Below are 12,400 nucleotides of genomic sequence, written 5' to 3' on the forward strand. Positions count from 1 at the left end.
AAGTGCATGGTATATGTTATGAGTCTAATATTATATATACTATGGAACATAAAACTAACGATGATTAATCTTGACAGTCATCCTTTATCAGGAGAAAGTTTCAAGTGAAAAGGCCATAAAAGTCACCAGCCCTTAGGTCTTGATTCTGATTCTGGAAGAAGTACAGGAGTAACCAAGGCTGGCACTTCTGGCTCATTTTCCTGGAAATGGCATTGGTTAAGGAGAGGTGGAGAGGTGGTGAAAAGATATAAGGGTAGGTACAGGTCAGAGAGATCTGTTTCCTATTCCCAAACACTGGTTTCCTAAGAATCAGTGAAGAAATAGAGATTCCATTATTATGTGTGTGCTTACAAAGTGCTTTGTTTCTACAATTTCTTTCCCAGCTTGCAAAAGGCTTGCTATGGCCTCCACAGGCCTGGAAAGTTTCTGAACAAAGGGTAACAAGTCTTATTTTTCTTAAATTTAGAAAATGTTCATCCATTGCTGTGATTGTTTTAAATGAAGTTACCCACTATATTGTTCCTGATTTGGGTCTTTGGTAGATGTATTGAAATTTGCAACCATTATACTAATAGAATATATAAATAAATTATGGCAATAAAAATGCTTCTCTTTTTTTGCCTCCAAAACAAGTAATAAAATAAGAGAAAAAGTTTTAATTTATGAAATATTAAAAGAGAGCAAATAAAAATATTGAAAGATTTATAGAAAGAACTAATCAGACTGTGGACAGTAAGGGAGAAGAATGAACAATGAAAATGCAGTCATCTTGTAATTAGTTTCCATCTGACCAGAAGGGCCGTGGCAGGTCACAGGTGGGTCTACAAAGAGGCAGAGCTAGGGTACACTTTCTGCACTCTGCTTACTATACATCTAGCCAAAGGGCCCTGGAAATGTGGGGTCCTGAAAATGGGCTTCTGAATTTATCTATAACAGGACTGAAAACAAAATGGCTTAGTCGATTTCTGAATGAAAATGGAGCCATATTTCTGAAAGAATAGAAGTACAGTTTGGATGCTTTTAAAGATGTTGTTTTCAGCCATGTGTTTTTGTCACGTTTCTTAAAACTAGAGAATACCTTTTAAAAGAACTTAGGTCCAATAACTTCTTCACACTTTCTCCTGCAGATTAAGGGATGATGATGAGCTCTGGTTCAGCAGATGAAGGCTTGAAGCATCTCCCAAAAGGCAAACTGAAATTGTTATATTAAGGCACAATGAGTGTGCTCTTGAGTACTTAAGATAATTTAAGACATCTATGGTAGTGTCAACAATAAAGTAAAAATAAAATAAAATGAATAAATGAAGATAAGTAAAAGAATGTGTAGAACTCTTGGATTAGCAATTAGTGGAAACCGCCCCTCTGATGTATAAGATAAATGTTAATGACTTTCCAACTACAGACTAAGATGTACCAGTTATGCCTACAATCCTGAATTACAATGAAAAGTGGGACCTAATTAATCTTTGTTATATACTGAGAACAAATGTTGTGGGACAACAACTAGGCAGGCTTTATTTATCATGCAAATCCACAACCCCTCGTCAGCACTTTTTACTATAGGAGCTACTGATGGGGCTTAATTATCAAAGTGGTTGGTGCAACAAGGCCAGTTATGTGAATGGCTGGTTCTAGGCAGATTTTCTGTGATCAGTGGAATCAAACAGACTTTGTTAATATTGGTGTATTTTTGTTCAGTCAAGCTACTTGTAGCAAAATAATGTAAGGTTGTGGTTTCTACTCAATGTGTTGACATTTAATAACGTATCTCCACAGTCACTCTTTTTTTTTTTGTTTTATTTTGGTTTTTCAATTACAGTTGTCCCCTTTTCCCCCAATTTCTCTCCCCCACCCAACCCACCCCCTCTCCCGCAATCATATCCCTCCCCGTTGTCCATGTCCATGAGTCTTTCATACAGGCTCTTTAATTAAACCCTTCCCTTACTTATCCCCCTTCTCTCCCTCTCCCCTCCCCCCTATTGACTGCTATTCTGCTCTTTGTTCTATTTAGTTCCTTTGTTTGTGTTGTTCTTTAGTTTCCTGTATTAGGTGATATCATATGGCATTTTTCTTTCTTTGCCTGGCTTATTTCACTAAGCATAATTCTCTCCACAGTCACTCTTGATGGAGTGGGAATAGTGTGACCATGGATGGTACTGGAAGTATACATATACTTTAAGCTCAACTTATGCTGCCCTGTCTGAAATAGCACACCCCCTTACTTTCTCTTTACCCAGCTTTTAAAAAATTGTACCTATTATCTTTATAAATTATATTACTTTATAATATAACATAGTATTTTATAATAAAGTATGTATTTCTTTTTTGTCCCTTCCCCACAAGAATGTAAGCTCCATGAGGGCAGGTACTTCGTTTTATTGATTATATCTGCACTACTTATCTATGCCTGGCACCTAGTAGGTCTTCCATATACATATAAAATAAACTTTAAGAAATTCATCTGCTAAAATGAATAGCCTATAGAAGTTTTCAATACATCTATGTACTGTAATTATACTAAGTGAGAATAAGTTCACAGAACCACTTTAGTGATATGTGATTTAATAAATAAATAACCACTCATTTAATATATTTCATTGATTTGAGTTTTTAGAGATATATATAAAAAAGAATTTGGTGGTGTTTTGCTATGTCTCTGGTCCTTGATAACCTCTAAATGGTATATCAAAATTCTGTGGTACCATTATCTAGGAATATTACTGAACAGACTCTGGAATTGTATTCACAAAACACAGGAGGCTAATGTAGAATGACTTCCAAGGGCCAACACTGATCATACTGCTCTAGCCCTCCTAATGTGGTTTAACTAAATTTAAATCTTTTTAAGCTGGGCATCTCTGTCTCTGCCTCTCTCTTGGGAGTGAAGGATAGAAGTGGGGGCAGGGGAGGGGAAGGAGGAAGAGAAAGAGGAGAAAATGTCTATTTAGAGAAAAAGATAGAAAGGTTCCCATTTCCCTTCTTTCCTCATCCTCTGTTGCCATTAAGTAGACTCTCACAGGTCCAGAAATGTTACCCCATGTAACCCTCAGTACGCAGTGACTAGATGTTAACAGCTCACTTTGGCACTGGCTCAGAACCAATAAAGGCCTGTTGAAGTTGAGAACTTCACCATGACCAGATTCTGAGTTTCATGATACATACAACTTCACACACAGTAGCTGCATTCTGTTGTTAGAAATCTGTCTTGTGTGTGACCTCCCTCAGAGCTTCTCATAGCCACTCCCCTTGCACTCCCCACCTGTGCCAACAGAAAGGCGCCGGACTTAACTCTCACTGGCTTGGTTTCTTCTAACACCCCAGACAGAGCTAACGGGGTCTAACTGCATTTGAGGTGATTTGGCTGAGAGGCAAGGTTAGTAAATTAGAATATTCTACTTGGGCTGAACGGTAGTTAACTTTTGAACCATGAGCACCTTCACCATCTAAACTGTAAACAAATATCACTATGGTAACAACTTCTTTCTTTCCTAGAGAGAGGAAAACTATGTCAGAAGAATGTTCTATTTTATACATTGGCTGAACCCTGCTTCATCTAATTTATTCCAGTCTCCAATATTGGATTAATACAAATTGAACTCTTAAGAAATATTCACACACAAGGGAATTCATCAGTATTCATTTGTGAAAACAATAGTACACTAAGACCTGGCCACATGCCAGAAAATGTCTCAGATTTTGTAAGGGCTGTATCATTGGTGATTCATGACTACAGGCAACTGTGGGGGAGGAAAACTTCCCCTTTCGTTCCTCCTAGGTAGGCTCTTTGGCTCACCTAATGATTAAAATGACACGAGACATTAAAAAAAATAATTTTGTATGGGAGCTCATAGAAATATGAGACTCAAAGTGACCATAGCAGGCAGCTTTTATACCTTTCAGACAAAGAAACAATACATTTGTGAAGAATTAACACGACAAAAGGGTCTGAGCGTGGGATAGTAAATTAAAAAAGAAGTAACAAGGTTTGTGCAGGCCTTTTGGTCCAGAATTCCCTATTTCTGGTGATAAGGATGTCTTTTCTACCTCCTGGTACAGGGAGCATACCTCTCACATGGGATATTTGTTTTAAGAGGACAAAGGAGGGTCAGAATATCCTTCTCCCACTGCCATTTCTTAAAAGTAACTATAATTCAAAACAATCAATATGCCAAAATGGAATATTGTTAACAACTAAAGGGGGTCTATTTGGCTGTGCACATCAAAGCTCAGTAATACAGAAACAGGAGTTTGCAGCAAAGAAAGAAAAGTTTATTTTTAGGAAGTGGCCCATGCCCATAGACAGGTTAGCTAATGCTCAAAGACCTGTTTCCAGGGGATGGCTTATAGAAGGGAAAAGCCATTAACCACGGTGACTAAGGGAGTTAGGATCATAGTCTCTGATTGGCTGGCACTAGGGTAGGGGGTAGTTGATCAGGGCACCTGGTCCTGATGTCAGCCAGGGCATTGCCATGGTTTTGTTGCTCTGTCTCTGGGGTCAACAGACCTGAGACTTTGTTCCTGAGATTATTTGATACCGACTAGAACCTCACTGTCCTGAGGGCTGTTATATTCGATTAGCGAGTCAAGGAATCCTCAGAGACCGATGCCAGTTGATGGATCGATTTATTGGCCAACAGTTTTAACCTGCGCAGGGGCGAACTCCCGATTATGCCCAAAGGCCTAACAAGAGCTACCAAAGGGGAGTCGCGCCCGCCCCGCAGTTCGCTGCGTTTTTATGTACTCCTAGCAAGCAAAGCAACGCTATAAAAGCAAATGTGGCGGTTAGCAATTGGCTCATCTTTGGGCGAGCGATTAGATACCATTGGTGAGTTTAAAACTTTTCTTGGCGCGCTAGCTCGACTTTGGCGCCCTTTCCCTTGAGGCCCTGGCAACAGCAGTTTCTAATCTTAGCTTAGCAGCACATCCTGTTATCTTAGCTCAGCTGCAAATTCCGTTACATCCTGTTGTGCAAGTTGCCTGCCTCTGTAACTTTCTATTCCCCTTCTATCTGTCTTCCCCAATGGGCCCCCCCTTTGCTGGTGGGCTCTTTTCCACTCTCAACATTCCCTCCTTCTCTTAACCCCGAGTCAAACCCTTGACTCCTGGTCTGCTTGCGGTAGGATGGTATAGGGCTGAGATAGCACCATGAGCTTTACTGTGTCTATCCTGTCTTTAATAAAGGCAAACAGTTTGTTTAGGACACAGGGGCCTATTGACAAGCCGAGGAAGAGCAGAACTAGGGGGCTAATTAAGGGAGTTAAGATGGAATACAGAGTGGATTGCCACCAGGATGGTGTTTCTGAGTTTGCTGGTCTTAGCCTATCTCTAAGTCTATTAAGGTTTTGGATATTCTGTTCTACTACCCCACTCTCGTTTACATAGTAGCAGCATTCCTCACCTAGGAAGAGACATGTTCCCCCTTTATCTGCTGTCAGGAGGTCTAATGCCCGCCGATTTTGTTGGGCTACCCTGGCTACTGATAAAACCTGTCTTTGGAGTGAAGCTAGGGAGTCAGCTATAGAGCCTAAAGCCTCATCTAGTTCCCGCCGGAGGGTCTCTTGTGACTGGAGGCTTGTGGCGAGACCCGCCCCTCCTACGCTAATGCTGGTCACAGAGGCGGCAAAACTTAGCCCTACTAGCAGAGGAAGGAATACTGCGCGCTTCTGCAGGGTCGAGTTGATTACCTTGATCTCTAATTCTCCGGGGGCATAAGCATATAACTGGGGAGCTAGAACAACTAGGACATATTCCACCTGGCTAGGATATAACATCTGGGGGGCGAGAGTTTGGTTTGCCTAAAAGAACAATCCAGGGGGGGCTGTAAGGTACCCAGATGCAGAGTTATCCGCACACCAGGTGGAGCTATTTGGGTACCAGGGATTTCTTGTGGGTAAAAACAAGGGGGCGTGTACGGGGACTTCCTTTCCTTCCTCTAGTGGCTTTTCTGTCCCGGATGGGCCACCAGTGGGGGTGGCGTTTACCTGCACCGCTATTAAAGGAGGCCGGGTCAGCGAGGCACAGAGGAAGCAATCGGAGTAGGTGTCTGGGCTACTTATATTCAGTAGCGCTGCTCCCTCCTGAATGAGGTTAATCCAGGAGAATGGTGTCCCCGTTCGCTGAAGCTGGGGTTCTGCTTGCTGTACTATTTTCTGAACCTTTTTCACCTTGTTTAGCCCTAGGGCCAGTTCCCTTTTCTTAAAGATGATGATGTCTCCTACTGGCCCCTGGTGAGTCATTCCTACATAGACTTTCCCTTGTACCCCCTGTTCCCACATGGGGTCTTCTGCCTTATCTAGGGTAAGGAGAATCTCAGGACCCCGCTGATGGCCCCAGTGGACACGACAATTCCGGTAGGCACACCCACCGTAGGTGTTAGGCCACTGGTTACAGGACTGGTCTATCTGATCCTCTTTTATGCACACAAATGGCTCTCTAAACCATCTCTATCCGTCTAAACACTGCAACTGATTTTCTGGTATGGGTATTTCTAGCTTCCCTCGGCACCGTCCCGTACAACTCTATGACTTGATGGTCACAACGGACGTCTGGTGTCCCCGCCGCCTAACCTCCTGTACTGTAATGGTCTCATTGTACTGTACCTTATGGGCGGAGGAAAAGAGCACTAGAGTCAGGCAAAGCATGCTAGGCAGGTAGTTAAGCTTTTGAGACAACAGTCCACCCTGAGGCTTCATTTTCGCCGGACCGCCGGAGCTTCAACGCTGGTACCCGTTTCTCCCCTTCTTTGAGTGCTTCCTTTTGGCCGGCTTCTTCAGGATCCTTTGCAGCTTTGGTGTGGGTCAGATGGATCCAGTAGGGCTTCTCCGCTACCCTTACCGCAGAGGGTGTGCTTAATATCACCTGGTAAGGTCCCGTCCAGCGAGGCTCTAGGTTCCCCTTTCGATGGTTGAGGATCCACACCCACTGTCCCGGCTCTGGCTGAGGGGTTCTCGCGTCCTCTCCGCAGTTCTGGTGCTGTGATCGCTGGAAGGCCCGGACCTCTTCTCTTATTTGCTGCAGAGCCTGTAGGGATCTGAGGAAAGTATGGTTAGCGGTCTCTAATTCCTCGGCAGACAGTTTAGGAATTACTGGTACTGGCTGCCCATATATTATTTCATACGGTGTCTAACCTTTTATGTTTGGGGTACACCGTGCCCTGAAGAGGGCGAAAGGGAGTAGCTCTACCCAATTTTCGCCGGTCTCTTCCCTTAATTTTACTAGGGTTTCCTTCAAGGTCCTATTCATTCTTTCTACCTGCCCTGAGCTCTGTGGCCTATAGATACAATGTAATTTCTAATCTATTCCTAATTTGCTAGCTATTTCCTGGGAGACTCTGGAGATAAATGCTGGTCCATTGTCCGATCCCATAGCTACCGGGAGCCTATACCTTGGAATGATTTCCTTCAACAGTGTCTTGCAGACCACAGAGGCGGTTTCCCCTCTAGTGGGGAAACCTTCTGTCTATCCTGAATAGGTATCTACCAACACAAGCAGGTACCTGTATCCAAACTTCCCCTTGGGCATTTCAGTAAAGTCCACTTCCCATAGCTCACCCGGGGCATTTCCCCGATACCTGACGAAGCGGGGCAGCTTCTGGTTCCGAGCATTCACCTTGGCACAGGCTTGACATCTTAGGGTTGTCGAGTGAATTACCTCTCGTAGATGGGGTCCCACGTAGTACTTTCGAACTAGTTGCTCTAACTTGTTTCGTCCTAAGTGGGTGCTGGTATGAATGTCCTGCACAATCTTCGTTAGCAACCCTTGTGGCAGATATACTTTGGAATTTGGGAGTACAATCCAGCCGTTCTGATCCTTTGTGCCCCCTAGCTTCATCCCTTCCTCAGCCTCCTTAAGTGAATATACGGGCGTCCGGGGCAGCCTGGGTTCAGGAATCAAGGGTAACAGGCTATTTTCAGGACCTAGGGCCGCCTCCCTTGCGGCGGCATCGGCCAGGTTATTTCCCTTGATGATGGGGGAGTCTCCTTTTTGATGGCCCTTGCAGTGGATAATAGCCACCTTCCTGGGCAGCCAAATAGCTTCTAGCAAGGAGAGGATCTCCTCACGGTTCTTAACTCCCTTTCCCCCAGCGGTGAGGAGGCCCCTCTCCCTGTAAATGGCCCCATGTACATGAGCCGTGGCAAAAGCATAACGGCTGTCCGTATAGATGTTCACCACCTTTCCTTTTGCCATTTGGAGGGCCTGAATTAATCCTCTCAGTTCTGCCCTTTGAGCAGATGCCCCTCTGGGAAGGGCCTGCTGCCAGAGGACCGTATCCTCTGAAGTTACGGCCGCCCCGGCATAACGCTGTCCTTCCTGCACGAAGCTGCTCCCGTCTGTAAAAAGGGTTAGGTCAGCCTTTTCATAGGCTTGATCCCTTAGGTCAGGTCTTGCCCCCGTCACCGTGTCTAAAATTTGGGTGCAATCATGCGTGACCTCAGCGTCTGGGATTGGCAACAGGCTAGCTGGGTTTAGGGCGGTTGTTTTTAGGAACTGCACCGCTGGCGGGTTTAACAATTGCGCCTGATACTGAGTTAGTCGTGCATTTGATAGCCACCGGTCCGGGGGTGATCGGAGAACCTGTTCGATATAATGCTCCCCAATAACCTGGATGTCTTGTCCCAGAGTCAACTTGCTTGCTTCCTTAACCAATAAGGAGGTGGCTGCAATGGCCCTCAGGCAGGTTGGCCATCCCGACGCTACGGGGTCCAGCCTCTTGGATAAGTAGGCTACGGGCCTCTTCCATGGCCCCAAGGATTGACTCAATACCCCTAAGGCCACTCCCTCCTTCTCAGCCACACTGAGTTGGAAGGGTTTTTCTAAGTTAGGCAGCGCTAGGGCCGGGGCAGAGACGAGAGTCTCCTTGAGGGCCATGAACGCCTGTCTTCCCTCCTCCGTCCAGGTAAAGGAATTTTCCTTGCCCCTGGTTAGGTCGTGTAGGGGCTTAGCTATAGTAGCAAATCCCAGAATCCACAGTCTGTAGTATCCCACGGCCCCCAGGAACTCCCGTACTTGCCTCTTGGTGGTTGGCTCTGGAATTTGCAGGATGGTCTGGACCCTTTGATCCGAAAGGGTCCGCAGCCCTTCTCGCAGATTGTACCCTAAATAACTCACAGTTCGGGCAGCTATCTGGGCCTTCTTGGCGGACACCCGATACCCAAGGGTCTCAAGTTCGCGGAGTAGGTCCAAGGTGGCGGCCTCACATTCTTCCTGCGTCTGAGCTGCCACCAGGATATCGTCCACGTACTGCAACAGGACGACCTCTGGGTGGGAAATTCTGATCCCCTGCAGGTCTTTGCCCAGGGCCTCATTAAAGATGGTGGGCGAGTTCTTAAACCCTTGGGGCAGCCGAGTCCAAGTAAACTGCCCTATCAGCCCGTTCTCAGGGTCGTTCCATTCAAAGGCAAATATCTCCTGACTTTGTGGGGCCAGTGGTAGGCAAAAGAAAGCATCCTTTAAATCCAAGACAGAGTAGTAAGTGTGCGTTGGGGGCAATGAGCTCAGGAGGGTGTAGGGGTTTGGCACCGTGGGATGGATCGTCTCAACCCGGGCATTCACCTCCCTTAGGTCCTGGACCGGGCGATAGTCCTGGGTTCCCGGTTTTTGGACAGGGAGGAGGGGAGTGTTCCAAGCCGATTGGCACTTTCTTAAGATGCCAGCGTTGAGCAATCGTAGCAGATGACCTGCAATCCCTTGTCTAGCTCGGGCAGGTACTGGGTATTGCCTAATCCTTACCGGCTGAGCAGTACTAGTCAATTGAACCAGCACGGGTGGCTGGTGAGCAGCCAGCCCCGGCGGGTTCGACTCCGCCCATACCCCGGGTACTTGCAATTTCAACTTCTCCAGGGCCTCGCTGCTCTCCTTCCGGTCATCAGACTGCACAGTCAACAGGTACTCCTCCGACAAGGGAACCGTTATCTGCAGGCGAGTCTCAGCTGCTGTTCCCGCTGGTTCGAAGCTTATGGTGGCATGGAGCTTCTGCAACAAGTCTCTCCCAAGTAATGGAAATGGGCAATCTGGGATTACCAAGAAAGAGTGGGTGATTGTTCCCTGCCCCAGGTTGGTGATTCTAGCCTTTGTCCAAGGGTAGGCCTCGCCCCTACCTGTAGCCCCTATGATCTTTGTGGTTGTCTTTTGGATTTGTCCTTGAGGTTGCTTCAATACTGAAAAAGTGGCTCCCGTGTCGACCAGGAAATCTATAGGTTTTCCTTCGACATTAAGGGTGACCATGGGCTCCTGGGAGCCAATAGGCAACGAGCCCTGGCCCCGTCAGTCTGAGGTTTGTAGGAGCACCGCTGGGCTGGCTTCCCGCCCCTTCAACTTAGGGCAGTCCTTTTTCCAGTGCCCCTTCTCCTTGCAGAATGCACACTGGTCCTTCTCGACTCTCGGACCCTTGCCTTTTTGGAATTGCCCTCTTTTTTTTTCTTCCTTCTTCTGGTTGGTCTGGGCGGCTATTAGGATTTTAGCCATTTCTTTTGCCCTTCCTATTTCTGGGTCATCCCGGTTCACAAACACTTTCTGGGCAATCTCTAACAATTTACTGATATTTTCTCCCTCAAACCCTTCTAGTTTCTGCAATTTTTTTCTAATATCAGGTGCCGCCTGAGCTACAAAGGCCACATTCAAAAGTCTCCTGTTTTCAGGGGCTTGTGGATCTAGTGGGGTATATACCCTATAAGCCTCTGTTAATCTCTCTAGGAAGCTTGCTGGCGATTCCTCCCTCCCTTGGATGACCTCACTCACCTTACTGAAATTAGTGGGTTTCCTGGCTGCGGCTCTTAAGCCCCTCAGCAGAGCCCGGCGATATTGGAGGAGCGCATCCCTTCCCCCCGTCGTGTTGGGGTCCCAGTTCGGGGGCTGATCTGGCAGAATATCTTGTACTTCCCTCCTGCCCATTACCGTGTCACCCTCCTCCCCCATTACTGCCTTCGCAGCCTCCCTCATTATTCTATCCCTCTCTTCGGAGGTAAATAACGTCTGGAGGATTTGCTGGCAGTCATCCCATGTTGGCTGATGGGTCCTGAAGATGGTCTCTAAAAGAGAAATCAACCCTTGTGGCTTTTCAGAGAAGGGGGGGTTTTGCAATTTCCAATTGTAGAGGTCACTGGTGGAAAAGGGAACATACACTAGTCGGGGTGGTGCTCGGGCCGGGGCATCTGGGGGAGGGGGCACCTCACGGAGGGGAAGTATGGCAGCACCGCCGGGTGACTGTTCTGCTTGACTTCCCCCATACCGTACCCCGCCTCGGGTATGAGGCGGGCTCTGGATGACCTCCCCCCCGTTGCCTTCCCCGCCGCTGGAGTCCGGCAGGGCCTGGTTATACGGGGGTGGGGCGGTGGGTGACACAAGTGGATCCTCAGGGACCTCTGGCAACACGGGCTGCCTCTTCTTCTGCTCCCCGAGGAGCGGGGCGCTCGAGACCGCCCTTCCGTCTTTGGCTTGAGCCCGGGTGGATGGCCGTGGCGCCGCCGCCACACAGAGGGCCCTCCGATTTCTCGGCCACTTCGACTGGCACTTTCCCACGTATGGTGGGCGTTCAGTGGCAATATCGATCCAGACGTCTATATAGATCATCTGGTCGGGATGGGGAACACTATACACCGCCCGCCGCACTGCGAACAGGATTGGCAGGTCGAAGGTCCCCTCCGTGGGCCAACCTATTCCAAAAGTGGGCCACTCTAGGTGACTGAGAGTTCGGAGGACCCCGGGGTCCGGGGCTGGTTCCCCATATCCCCGGGCTCTTTCCTGGAAATCAGAGAAATTTGACAGTAAACAATTCAGGGGGGTGACGGGGGTGGACTTGGTCTGTCCCATCACGGTCACCCAGGCCTCAATGATCCCTGCAACAAGGAAACTGACAAACACACACAGACCACACAAATACACACGTCGGGCCCCTCTCCACTCAGTCCACTCGCTCACAAAGAGGCCGTGGCGGACTACCTCTTCGTCACACATTCACGTTCCGCTTGCGCAAGCTCGCCGCGCACTGAACAATGCAATTTGGGTGACCTAGTCGCCCGGGGGCAAGCGCCCAACTCTCGAGAGCGTCCTCTCCTTGAGAGTCCCGCGGGTGGACTACCGGCGACGTCTCGCCTACCACCTCGCGGCTACAAAGAGTCTAGACTTTCCAAATTGTGCCGCGGCAAACTTACCGGAGCTCCGTCGCCTTCGGTTTTTGAGGAAACGGATCTCGCTGGGGCCTCCAAATGTTATATTCGATTAGCGAGTCAAGGAATCCTCAGAGACCGATGCCAGTTGATGGATCGATTTATTGGCCAACAGTTTTAACCTGCGCAGGGGCGAACTCCCGATTATGCCCAAAGGCCCAACAAGAGCTACCAAAGGGGAGTCGCGCCCGCCCCGCAGTTCGCTGCGTTTTTATGCACTCCTAGCAAGCAAAGCA

The sequence above is a fragment of the Furipterus horrens genome, unplaced genomic scaffold (genome assembly GCF_987537825.1).
Source record: "Furipterus horrens unplaced genomic scaffold, mFurHor1.1.pri manual_scaffold_6, whole genome shotgun sequence".
NCBI classification, from domain to species: Eukaryota; Metazoa; Chordata; class Mammalia; order Chiroptera; family Furipteridae; genus Furipterus; species Furipterus horrens.